We start from the raw sequence: 12,937 nt of genomic DNA on the forward strand, positions 1-12,937 counted from the left end.
CCATTTTGGGAAATGTCGGGTCTATCTTGATGGACATCTCCCATTTTGGGAAATGTCAGGTCTATCTGGGTGGACACTGCCCATTTTGGGAAATGTCAGGTCTGTCTTGAGGGACATCTACCAGGGTTGGGAAATCTCAGGTCTATCTTGAGGGACATCTTCCAGGTGCATCTTGATGGACATTTCCCATTTTGGGAAATCTCAGGTCTATCTGGATGGACATTGCCCATTTTGGGAAATATCAGGTCTGTCTTGAGGCACATCTACCAGGGTGGACAAATCTCAGGTCTATCTTGGTGGACATTTACCAGGTCTATCAATGGACATCTACCAGGTCTCCTATGGTTGGGAAATCTCAGGTCTACCTTGATGGACATCTCCCAGGTCACCCATGGTTGGGAAATCTCAGGTCTATCTTGATAGACATTTCCCAGATCTAGTTTGGTGGAGAAATCTCGGGTCTATCTTGATGGACATTTCCCATTTTGGACATTTCCCATTTTGGGCAATCTCAGGTCTATCTTGAGGGACATTTCCCAGGTCTATATTGATGGACATTTCCCATGGTGGAGAATCTCAGGTCTAGCTTGATGGACATCTCCCAGGGTGGAGAAATCTCAGGTCTATCTTGATGGACATTTCCCAAGTCTATCTTGATGGACATCTCCCATGTTGGGAAATCTCAGGTCTATCTGGAGGGACATCTTCCAGGTCTATCTTGATGGACATTTCCCATTTTGGGAAATCTCAGGTCTAACTTGATGGACATCTTCCAGGTTTTTCTTGATGGACATTTCCCATTTTGGGAAATCTCAGGTCTATCTTGATGGACATCTCCCATGTTGGGAAAACTCAGTTCTATCTGGAGGGACATTTCCCATTTTGGGAAATCTCAGGTCTATCTTGGTGGACATCTCCCATGTTGGGAAATCTCAGGTCTATCTAGAGGGACATTTCCCATTTTGGGAAATCTCAGGTCTATCTTGATGGACATTTCCCATTTTGGGAAATCTCAGGTCTATCTTGATGGACATCTCCCGTGTTGGGAAATCTCAGGTCTATCTGGAGGGACATTTCCCATTTTGGGAAATCTCAGGTCTATCTTGATGGACATCTCCCGTGTTGGGAAATCTCAGGTCTATCTAGAGGGACATCTCCCGTGTTGGGAAATCTCAGGTCTATCTAGAGGGACATTTCCCATTTTGGGAAATCTCAGGTCTATCTTGATGGACATCTCCCATGTTGGGAAATCTCAGGTCTATCTTGATGGACATCTCCCGTGTTGGGAAATCTCAGGTCTATCTGGAGGGACATTTCCCATTTTGGGAAATCTCAGGTCTATCTTGATGGACATCTCCCGTGTTGGGAAATCTCAGGTCTATCTAGAGGGACATCTCCAGTGTTGGGAAATCTCAGGTCTATCTAGAGGGACATTTCCCATTTTGGGAAATCTCAGGTCTATCTTGATGGACATCTCCCATGTTGGGAAATCTCAGGTCTATCTTGATGGACATCTCCCATGTTGGGAAATCTCAGGTCTATCTTGATGGACATCTCCCATGTTGGGAAATCTCAGGTCTATCTGGAGGGACATTTCCCATTTTGGGAAATCTCAGGTCTATCTTGGTGGACATTTCCCATTTTGGGAAATCTCAGGTCTATCTTGATGGACATCTCCCGTGTTGGGAAATCTCAGGTCTATCTTGATGGACATCTCCCGTGTTGGGAAATCTCAGGTCTATCTAGAGGGACATTTCCCATTTTGGGAAATCTCAGGTCTATCTTGATGGACATCTCCCATGTTGGGAAATCTCAGGTCTATCTGGAGGGACATTTCCCATTTTGGGAAATCTCAGGTCTATCTTGGTGGACATTTCCCATGTTGGGAAATCTCAGGTCTATCTTGATGGACATTTCCCATTTTGGGAAATCTCAGGTCTATCTAGAGGGACATTTCCCATTTTGGGAAATCTCAGGTCTATCTTGATGGACATCTCCCATGTTGGGAAATCTCAGTTCTATCTGGAGGGACATTTCCCATTTTGGGAAATCTCAGGTCTATCTTGGTGGACATCTCCCATGTTGGGAAATCTCAGGTCTATCTAGAGGGACATTTCCCATTTGGGGAAATCTCAGGTCTATCTTGATGGACATCTCCCGTGTTGGGAAATCTCAGGTCTATCTAGAGGGACATTTCCCATTTTGGGAAATCTCAGGTCTATCTTGATGGACATCTCCCATGTTGGGAAATCTCAGTTCTATCTGGAGGGACATTTCCCATTTGGGGAAATCTCAGGTCTATCTTGGTGGACATCTCCCATGTTGGGAAATCTCAGGTCTATCTAGAGGGACATTTCCCATTTTGGGAAATCTCAGGTCTATCTTGATGGACATCTCCCATGTTGGGAAATCTCAGGTCTATCTTGATGGACATCTCCCGTGTTGGGAAATCTCAGGTCTATCTGGAGGGACATTTCCCATTTTGGGAAATCTCAGGTCTATCTTGATGGACATCTCCCGTGTTGGGAAATCTCAGGTCTATCTAGAGGGACATCTCCCGTGTTGGGAAATCTCAGGTCTATCTAGAGGGACATTTCCCATTTTGGGAAATCTCAGGTCTATCTTGATGGACATCTCCCATGTTGGGAAATCTCAGGTCTATCTTGATGGACATCTCCCATGTTGGGAAATCTCAGGTCTATCTTGATGGACATCTCCCATGTTGGGAAATCTCAGGTCTATCTGGAGGGACATTTCCCATTTTGGGAAATCTCAGGTCTATCTTGATGGACATCTCCCATGTTGGGAAATTTCAGGTCTATCTTGAAGGACATCTCCCATTTTGGGAAATCTCAGGTCTATCTTGGTGGACATTTCCCATTTTGGGAAATCTCAGGTCTATCTTGGTGGACATTTCCCATGTTGGGAAATCTCAGGTCTATCTAGAGGGACATTTCCCATTTTGGGAAATCTCAGGTCTATCTTGATGGACATCTCCCATGTTGGGAAATCTCAGTTCTATCTGGAGGGACATTTCCCATTTTGGGAAATCTCAGGTCTATCTTGGTGGACATCTCCCATGTTGGGAAATCTCAGGTCTATCTAGAGGGACATTTCCCATTTTGGGAAATTTCAGGTCTATCTTGAAGGACATCTCCCATTTTGGGAAATCTCAGGTCTATCTTGGTGGACATTTCCCATTTGGGGAAATCTCAGGTCTATCTTGATGGACATCTCCCATGTTGGGAAATCTCAGGTCTATCTAGAGGGACATTTCCCATTTTGGGAAATCTCAGGTCTATCTTGATGGACATTTCACATTTTGGGAAATCTCAGGTCTATCTTGATGGACATCTCCCGTGTTGGGAAATCTCAGGTCTATCTAGAGGGACATTTCCCATTTTGGGAAATCTCAGGTCTATCTTGATGGACATCTCCCATGTTGGGAAATTTCAGGTCTATCTTGAAGGACATCTCCCATTTTGGGAAATCTCAGGTCTATCTTGGTGGACATTTCCCATTTTGGGAAATCTCAGGTCTATCTTGGTGGACATTTCCCATGTTGGGAAATCTCAGGTCTATCTAGAGGGACATTTCCCATTTTGGGAAATCTCAGGTCTATCTTGATGGACATCTCCCGTGTTGGGAAATCTCAGGTCTATCTAGAGGGACATTTCCCATTTTGGGAAATCTCAGGTCTATCTTGATGGACATCTCCCGTGTTGGGAAATCTCAGGTCTATCTGGAGGGACATTTCCCATTTTGGGAAATCTCAGGTCTATCTTGATGGACATCTCCCGTGTTGGGAAATCTCAGGTCTATCTAGAGGGACATTTCCCATTTTGGGAAATCTCAGGTCTATCTTGATGGACATCTCCCATGTTGGGAAATCTCAGGTCTATCTTGATGGACATCTCCCATGTTGGGAAATCTCAGGTCTATCTGGAGGGACATTTCCCATTTTGGGAAATCTCAGGTCTATCTTGGTGGACATCTCCCATGTTGGGAAATCTCAGGTCTATCTTGATGGACATCTCCCATGTTGGGAAATCTCAGGTCTATCTGGAGGGACATCTCCCGTGTTGGGAAATCTCAGGTCTATCTAGAGGGACATTTCCCATTTTGGGAAATCTCAGGTCTATCTTGATGGACATCTCCCATGTTGGGAAATCTCAGGTCTATCTAGAGGGACATCTCCCGTGTTGGGAAATCTCAGGTCTATCTGGAGGGACATTTCCCATTTTGGGAAATCTCAGGTCTATCTTGATGGACATCTCCCATGTTGGGAAATCTCAGGTCTATCTTGATGGACATCTCCCATGTTGGGAAATCTCAGGTCTATCTGGAGGGACATTTCCCATTTTGGGAAATCTCAGGTCTATCTTGGTGGACATTTCCCATGTTGGGAAATCTCAGGTCTATCTTGATGGACATCTCCCATGTTGGGAAATCTCAGGTCTATCTGGAGGGACATTTCCCATTTTGGGAAATCTCAGGTCTATCTTGATGGACATCTCCCGTGTTGGGAAATCTCAGGTCTATCTAGAGGGACATCTCCCGTGTTGGGAAATCTCAGGTCTATCTAGAGGGACATTTCCCATTTTGGGAAATCTCAGGTCTATCTTGGTGGACATTTCCCATTTTGGGAAATCTCAGGTCTATCTGGAGGGACATTTCCCATTTTGGGAAATCTCAGGTCTATCTTGATGGACATCTCCCGTGTTGGGAAATCTCAGGTCTATCTAGAGGGACATCTCCCGTGTTGGGAAATCTCAGGTCTATCTAGAGGGACATTTCCCATTTTGGGAAATCTCAGGTCTATCTTGGTGGACATTTCCCATTTTGGGAAATCTCAGGTCTATCTGGAGGGACATTTCCCATTTTGGGAAATCTCAGGTCTATCTTGATGGCCATTTCCCATTTTGGGAAATCTCAGGTCTATCTTGATGGACATCTCCCATGTTGGGAAATCTCAGGTCTATCTAGAGGGACATTTCCCATTTTGGGAAATCTCAGGTCTATCTTGATGGACATTTCCCATTTTGGGAAATCTCAGGTCTATCTTGGTGGACATCTCCCATGTTGGGAAATCTCAGGTCTATCTAGAGGGACATTTCCGATTTTGGGAAATCTCAGGTCTATCTTGATGGACATTTCCCATTTTGGGAAATCTCAGGTCTATCTTGATGGACATTTCCCATTTTGGGAAATCTCAGGTCTATCTTGATGGACATCTCCCATGTTGGGAAATCTCAGTTCTATCTGGAGGGACATTTCCCATTTTGGGAAATCTCAGGTCTATCTTGATGGACATTTCCCATTTTGGGAAATCTCAGGTCTATCTTGATGGACATCTCCTGTGTTGGGAAATCTCAGGTCTATCTAGAGGGACATTTCCCATTTTGGGAAATCTCAGGTCTATCTTGATGGACATCTCCCATGTTGGGAAATCTCAGGTCTATCTTGATGGACATCTCCCATGTTGGGAAATCTCAGGTCTATCTGGAGGGACATTTCCCATTTTGGGAAATCTCAGGTCTATCTTGGTGGACATTTCCCATGTTGGGAAATCTCAGGTCTATCTTGATGGACATCTCCCATGTTGGGAAATCTCAGGTCTATCTGGAGGGACATTTCCCATTTTGGGAAATCTCAGGTCTATCTTGATGGACATCTCCCGTGTTGGGAAATCTCAGGTCTATCTAGAGGGACATCTCCCGTGTTGGGAAATCTCAGGTCTATCTAGAGGGACATTTCCCATTTTGGGAAATCTCAGGTCTATCTTGGTGGACATTTCCCATTTTGGGAAATCTCAGGTCTATCTGGAGGGACATTTCCCATTTTGGGAAATCTCAGGTCTATCTTGATGGACATCTCCCGTGTTGGGAAATCTCAGGTCTATCTAGAGGGACATCTCCCGTGTTGGGAAATCTCAGGTCTATCTAGAGGGACATTTCCCATTTTGGGAAATCTCAGGTCTATCTTGGTGGACATTTCCCATTTTGGGAAATCTCAGGTCTATCTGGAGGGACATTTCCCATTTTGGGAAATCTCAGGTCTATCTTGATGGCCATTTCCCATTTTGGGAAATCTCAGGTCTATCTTGATGGACATCTCCCGTGTTGGGAAATCTCAGGTCTATCTTCCCATTTTGGGAAATCTCAGGTCTATCTTGATGGACATCTCCCGTGTTGGGAAATCTCAGGTCTATCTTGGTGGACATTTCCCATTTTGGGAAATCTCAGGTCTATCTTGATGGACATCTCCCATGTTGGGAAATCTCAGGTCTATCTGGAGGGACATTTCCCATTTTGGGAAATCTCAGGTCTATCTTGATGGACATCTCCCGTGTTGGGAAATCTCAGGTCTATCTAGGGGGACATTTCCCATTTTGGGAAATCTCAGGTCTATTTTGATGGACATCTCCCGTGTTGGGAAATCTCAGGTCTATCTGGAGGGACATTTCCCATTTTGGGAAATCTCAGGTCTATCTTGGTGGACATTTCCCATTTTGGGAAATCTCAGGTCTATCTGGAAGGACATTTCCCAAGTCTATTTTGATGGACATTTCCCAAGTTGGACCATGTTGGAAACTTCACCTTCTCTTCTCCTTCCCTTCTAGGAATGAGAAGAACATCTCTATGGTCCTCGGAGGTCTCTTCCTTCTCCTAATAAATAGATTCAGAAACTGCAACTTCCTGTCTCTGGTCTCTTTTGTATTATTATTATTATTATTATTATTATTATTATTCCTCTGGTCCACTTATGAAATCCTGCTATTATTATTATTATTATTATTATTATTATTATTATTATTATTATTATTATTATCTTAGAGGAAAAGATCATTTTAATCTCATGAGCTTTTAGTCATTATTATTATTATTATTATTATTAGTAATAATAATAATAATAATAATAATAATGGCATTTATACCCTGATTTGAGGAATCTTAAGAAGTCTCATGAGCTTTTAGTCATTTATTATTATTATTGTTATTATTATTATTATTATTATTATTATTATTATTATTATTATTATTATTAATTTCATTTATTCCCATCCTCTGGTCCCCTTATGAAATGCCATTATTATTATTATTATTATTATTATTATTAATAATAATAATAATAATAATTTCATTTATTCCCATCCTCTGGTCCCCTTATAAAATGCCATCATCATTATTATTATTATTATTATTATTATTATTATTATTATTATTAATAATTTCATTTATTCCCATCCTCTGGTCCCCTTAAAAATGCCATTATTATTATTATTATTATTATTATTATTATTATTATTATTATTAATTTCATTTATTCCCATCCTCTGGTCCCCTTATAAAATGCCATTATTATTATTATTATTATTATTATTATTATTATTATTATTATTAATTTCATTTATTCCCATCCTCTGGTCCCCTTAAAAATGCCATTATTATTATTATTATTATTATTATTATTATTATTAATAATAATTTCATTTATTCCCATCCTCTGGTCCCCTTATAAAATGCCATTATTATTATTATTATTATTATTATTATTATTATTATTATTATTATTATTTATTCCCATCCTCTGGTCCCCTTATAAAATGCCATTATTATTATTATTATTATTATTATTATTATTATTATTATTATTAAATATCCAACGAGATATCTTTAAAATCCCTAATTTAAATATTGAGTGATTGATCCGGCCCCGTGTTATTGATTATCAATCCAATCAATCATTTAACTACTTAGTGATTGATCTGGCCCCATGTTATTGGTTATCGATCCAGCCGCACATTATTGATTATCAATCCAGCCCCGTGTGATTGGTTATCAATCCAATCAATCGCTGAAATACTTAGTGATTGATCTGGCCCCATGTTATTGATTATTGATCCAGTCCCATCTTATTGATTATCAATCCAGCCCCGTGTGATTGATTATCAATTCAATAAATGATTTACTATGTAGTGATTGATCTGGCCCCATGTTATTGGTTATCAATCCAGCCCCACATGATTGGTTATTGATCCAGCCCCGTGTTATTGATTATTGAGCCAGCCGTCTGTTATTAATTATCAATCCAGCCCCATGTGATTGGTTATCAATCCAATCAATCATTGAAATACTTAGTGATTGATCCGGCCACGTGTTATTGGTTATTGATCCAGCCCTGTGTTATTGATTATCAATCCAATCAATCATTTAACTACTTAGTGATTGATCTGGCCCCATGTTATTGGTTATTGATCCAGCCCTGTGTTATTGATTATCAATCCAATCAATCATTTAACTACTTAGTGATTGATCTGGCCCCATGTTATTGGTTATCGATCCAGCCCCGTGTTATTGATTATCAATCCAATCAATCATTGAACTACTTAGTGATTGATCTGGCCCCGTGTTATTGGTTATTGATCCAGCCCTGTGTTATTGATTATCGATCCAATCAATCATTGAACTACTTAGTGATTGATCCGGCCTCATGTTATTGGTTATTGATCCAGCCACACATTATTGATTATCAATCCAATCAATCATTTAACTACTTAGTGATTGATCTGGCCCCATGTTATTGATTATTGATCCAGCCCTGTGTGATTGGTTATCAATCCAATCAATCATTTAAATACTTCGTGATTGATCTGGCCCCATGTTATTGGTTATTGATCCAGCCCTGTGTTATTGATTATCGATCCAATCAATCATTTAACTACTTAGTGATTGATCTGGCCCCGTGTTATTGGTTATTGATCCAGCCCTGTGTTATTGATTATCGATCCAATCAATCATTTAACTACTTAGTGATTGATCTGGCCCCGTGTTATTGGTTATTGATCCAGCCCCGTGTTATTGATTATCGATCCAATCAATCATTTAACTACTTAGTGATTGATCCGGCCCCATGTTATTGGTTATTGATCCAGCCGCCCATTATTGATTATCAATCCAATCAATCATTTAACTACTTAGTGATTGATCCGGCCCCATGTTATTGGTTATTGATCCAGCCCTGTGTTATTGATTATCAATCCAATCAATCATTTAACTACTTAGTGATTGATCTGGCCCCATGTTATTGGTTATTGATCCAGCCCCGTGTTATTGATTATCAATCCAATAAATCATTTAACTACTTAGTGATTGATCCGGCCCCATGTTATTGGTTATTGATCCAGCCACACATTATTGATGATCAATCCAATCAATCATTTAACTACTTAGTGATTGATCTGGCCCCATGTTATTGGTTATCGATCCAGCCCTGTGTGATTGGTTATCAATCCAGTCCCACCTTATTGATTATCAAACCAGCCCCATGTTATTGGTTATCAGTCAAGCCCTGTGTGATTGATTATCAATCCAATAAATGATTTAACTGCTTAGTGATTGATCTGGCCCCATGTTATTGGTTATCGATCCAGCCCCCCATTATTGATTATCGATCCAGCCCTGTGTGATTGATTATTGATCCAGCCCTGCATTATTATCGATCCATCCCTGTGTGATTGATTATCAATCCACCCCTATGTTCTTATCAGTCCAATAAATCATTTAAATACTTAGTGATTGATCCGGCCCCATGGTATTGATCACCGATCCAGCTCCGTGTGATTGATTATCAATCCATCCCCATGTTCTTGATTATCAATCCAATCAATCATTTCAATATGGAGCGATTGATCTGGCCCCATGTTATTGATTATCAATCCAGCCCTGTGTGATTGACTATCAATCCAATCAATCCTTGAAATGCTTAGTGATTGATCTGGCCCCGCGTTATTGGTTATCGATCCAGCCCTGTGTTATCGATTATAGATCCAGCCTCGCCTTATTATCAATCCAGCCTTGTGTGATTGGCTATTGATCCAGCCCTGTGTGATTGATTATTGATCCAGCCCCGCATTATTATCGATCCAGCCCTGTGTGATTGATTATTGATCCAGCCCCTTGTCATTGGTTATTGATCCAGTAAGACATTATTGAATATCAATTCAGCCCTGTGTTGTTGGTTATCGATCCAGCCCTGCATTATTGATTATCAATCCCAACCTGTGTTATCGATTATAGATCCAGCCTCACCTTATTATCAATCCAGCCTTGTGTGATTGGCTATTGATCCAGCCCTGTGTGATTGGCTATCGATCCAGCCCTGTGTGATTGGTTATTGATGCAGCCCTGTGTGATTGGCTATTGATCCAGCCCTGTGATTGATTATTGATCAAGCCCTGCATTATTATCGATCCATCCCTGTGTGATTATCAATCCACCTCTGTGTTATTGATTATCAATCCAGCCTGGTGTGATTGGTTATCAATCCAGCCCCTTGTCATTGGTTATTGATCCAGTAACACATTATTGAATATCAATCCAGCCCTGTGTGATTGGTTATCAATCCAGCCCTGTGTGATTGGTTATTGATCCAGCCCTGCATTATTATCGATCCATCCCTGTGTGATTGATTATCAATCCATCCCTGTGTTATTGATTATCAATCCAGCCTGGTGTGATTGGTTATCAATCCAGCCCCTTGTCATTGGTTATTGATCCAGTAACACATTATTGAATATCAATCCAGCCCTGTGTTATTGATTATCAATCCAGCCCTGTGTGATTGGCTATTGATCCAGCCCTGCATTATTATCAATCCATCCCTGTGTGATTGATTATCAATCCAGCCCTGTGTTATTGATTATCAATCCAGCCTGGTGTGATTGGTTATCAATCCAGCCCTTTGTCATTGGTTATTGATCCAGTAACACATTATTGAATATCAATCCAGCCCTGTGTTATTGATTATCAACCCAGCCCAGTGTGATTGGTTATCAATCCAGCCCCTTGTCATTGGTTATTGATCCAGTAACACATTATTGAATATCAATCCAGCCCTGTGTTATTGATTATCAATCCAGCCCTGTGTGATTGATTATTGATCCAGCCCTGCATTATTATCGATCCATCCCTGTGTGATTGATTATCAATCCAGCCCTGTGTTATTGATTATCAATCCAGCCCTGTGTTATTGATTATCAATCCAGCCCCTTGTCATTGGTTATTGATCCAGTAACACATTATTGAATATCAATCCAGCCCTGTGTGATTGGCTATTGATCCAGCCCTGTGTGATTGGTTATCAATCCAGCCCTGTGTGATTGATTATTGATCCAGCCCTGCATTATTATCGATCCATCCCTATGTTATTGATTATCAACCCAGCCCTGTTATTGATTATCAACCCAGCCCTGTGTTATTGATTATCAATCCAGCCCTGTGTTATTGATTATCAACCCAGCCCTGTGTTATTGATTATCAATCCAGCCCTGTGTTATTATCGATCCATCCCTCTGTTATTGATTATCAACCCAGCCCAGTCTGATTGGTTCTCAATCCAGCCCCTTGTCATTGGTTATTGATCCAGTAACTCATTATTGAATATCAATTCAGCCCAGTGTTCTTGGTTCTCAATTCAGCTGCGCCTTATTGGTTCTCAATCCATCCCCGTGTGATTGGCTATTGATCCAGCCCTGTGTTATTGATTATCGATCCAGCCCTGTGTGATTGATTATTGATCCAGTCCTGTGTGATTGGCTACTGATCCAGCCCTGTGTGATTATCGATCCAGCCCTGTGTGATTGGCTATTGATCCAGCCCTGTGTGATTGATTATCGATCCAGCCCTGTGTGATTGGCTATTGATCCAGCCCTGTGTGATTGGTTATCAATCCAGCCCTGTGTGATTGGCTATCGATCCAGCCCTGTGTGATTGGTTATCAATCCAGCCCTGTGTGATTGGCTATCGATCCAGCCCTGTGTGATTGGCTATTGATCCAGCCCTGTGTTATTGATTATCGATCCAGCCCTGTGTGATTGGCTATTGATCCAGCCCTGTGTGATTGGCTATTGATCCAGCCCTGTGTGATTGGCTATTGATCCAGCCCTGTGTGATTGGCTATTGATCCAGCCCTGTGTGATTGGTTATCGATCCAGCCCTGTGTGATTGGCTATTGATCCAGCCCTGTGTGATTGATTATTGATCCAGCCCTGCATTAGTATCAATCCATCCCTGTGTGATTGATTATCAACCCAGCCCACTGTGATTGGTTATCGATCCAGCCTCACCTTATTATTAATCCAGCCTTGTGTGATTGGCTATTGATCCAGCCCTGCATTATTATCGATCCATCCCTGTGTTATTGATTATCAATTCAGCCCCTTGTCATTGGTTATTGATCCAGTAACACATTATTGAATATCAATCCAGCCCCGTGTTCTTGGTTATTGATCCACCCCTGTACTATTGATTATCAACCCAGCCCAGTCTGATTGATTATCAATCCAGCCCCTTGTCATTGGTTATTGATCCAGTAACACATTATTGAATATCAATCCAGCCCTGTGTTATTGATTATCAATCCAGCCCCTTGTCATTGGTTATTGATCCAGTAACACATTATTGAATATCAATCCAGCCCCGTGTCACTGATGATCAATCCAGCTCTCCGTGATTGATTATCGATCCAAACCTGTGTGTTGGGTTATTGATCCAGCTCCATGTTATGGATTATTGATCCAGCCCCCCCCCCCCGTTATGGATTATCGATCGACCTCCAATCCCGAGAAGGGCGCCCTCTGCACATGCTCAGAGGCGCCCAGCTTTCCCTTGAACCCACGACCCAGAAACACTCTAGGAATATATATATCTCTCTCTCTTTATTGAGGGCATTCGCAAGAAGGGGAACAAGATGGCGCCCTAGAGGGGCTTCTATGGGGCGGGTCAGTCTGGAGGACCGTCGGGGGGTCCCTTCCCTCTCTATGATCCCCACAGAACGGCTGGAGGTCCTAGAGAGGTATGGAGAAAAAAACCTACATTTCACCAGAGAGGGCTCAAATCCTAGAGTGTCCCCGCCTGGAGATGTCGAACCCGGGCTT

General features: G+C 41.6%; 2 long non-coding RNA genes across 2 annotated transcripts in view; both read left to right on the plus strand.

Annotated features, from left to right (window-relative positions):
- The window catches only part of LOC309334258, a 1,189-nt gene extending 339 nt beyond the window's left edge, over positions 1-850 (plus strand). The window contains exons 2-3 of the long non-coding RNA XR_014152968.1: positions 1-245; positions 622-850. The exon at positions 1-245 is cut by the window's left edge and continues 61 nt beyond it. This is a non-coding gene — a long non-coding RNA (uncharacterized lncRNA). The remainder of the gene's footprint in view (positions 246-621) is intronic.
- LOC309333342 overlaps positions 1-11,515 on the plus strand; it is a 19,015-nt gene extending 7,500 nt beyond the window's left edge. Inside the window, exons 7-8 of the long non-coding RNA XR_014152465.1 lie at positions 6,623-6,716; positions 11,480-11,515. This is a non-coding gene — a long non-coding RNA (uncharacterized lncRNA). The remainder of the gene's footprint in view (positions 1-6,622; positions 6,717-11,479) is intronic.
- The last annotated feature ends 1,422 nt before the right edge of the window (positions 11,516-12,937 follow it).

This window comes from Podarcis erhardii, assembly GCF_964252035.2.
Source record: "Podarcis erhardii genome assembly, chromosome: Z".
In the NCBI taxonomy this organism is placed as follows: Eukaryota; Metazoa; Chordata; class Lepidosauria; order Squamata; family Lacertidae; genus Podarcis; species Podarcis erhardii.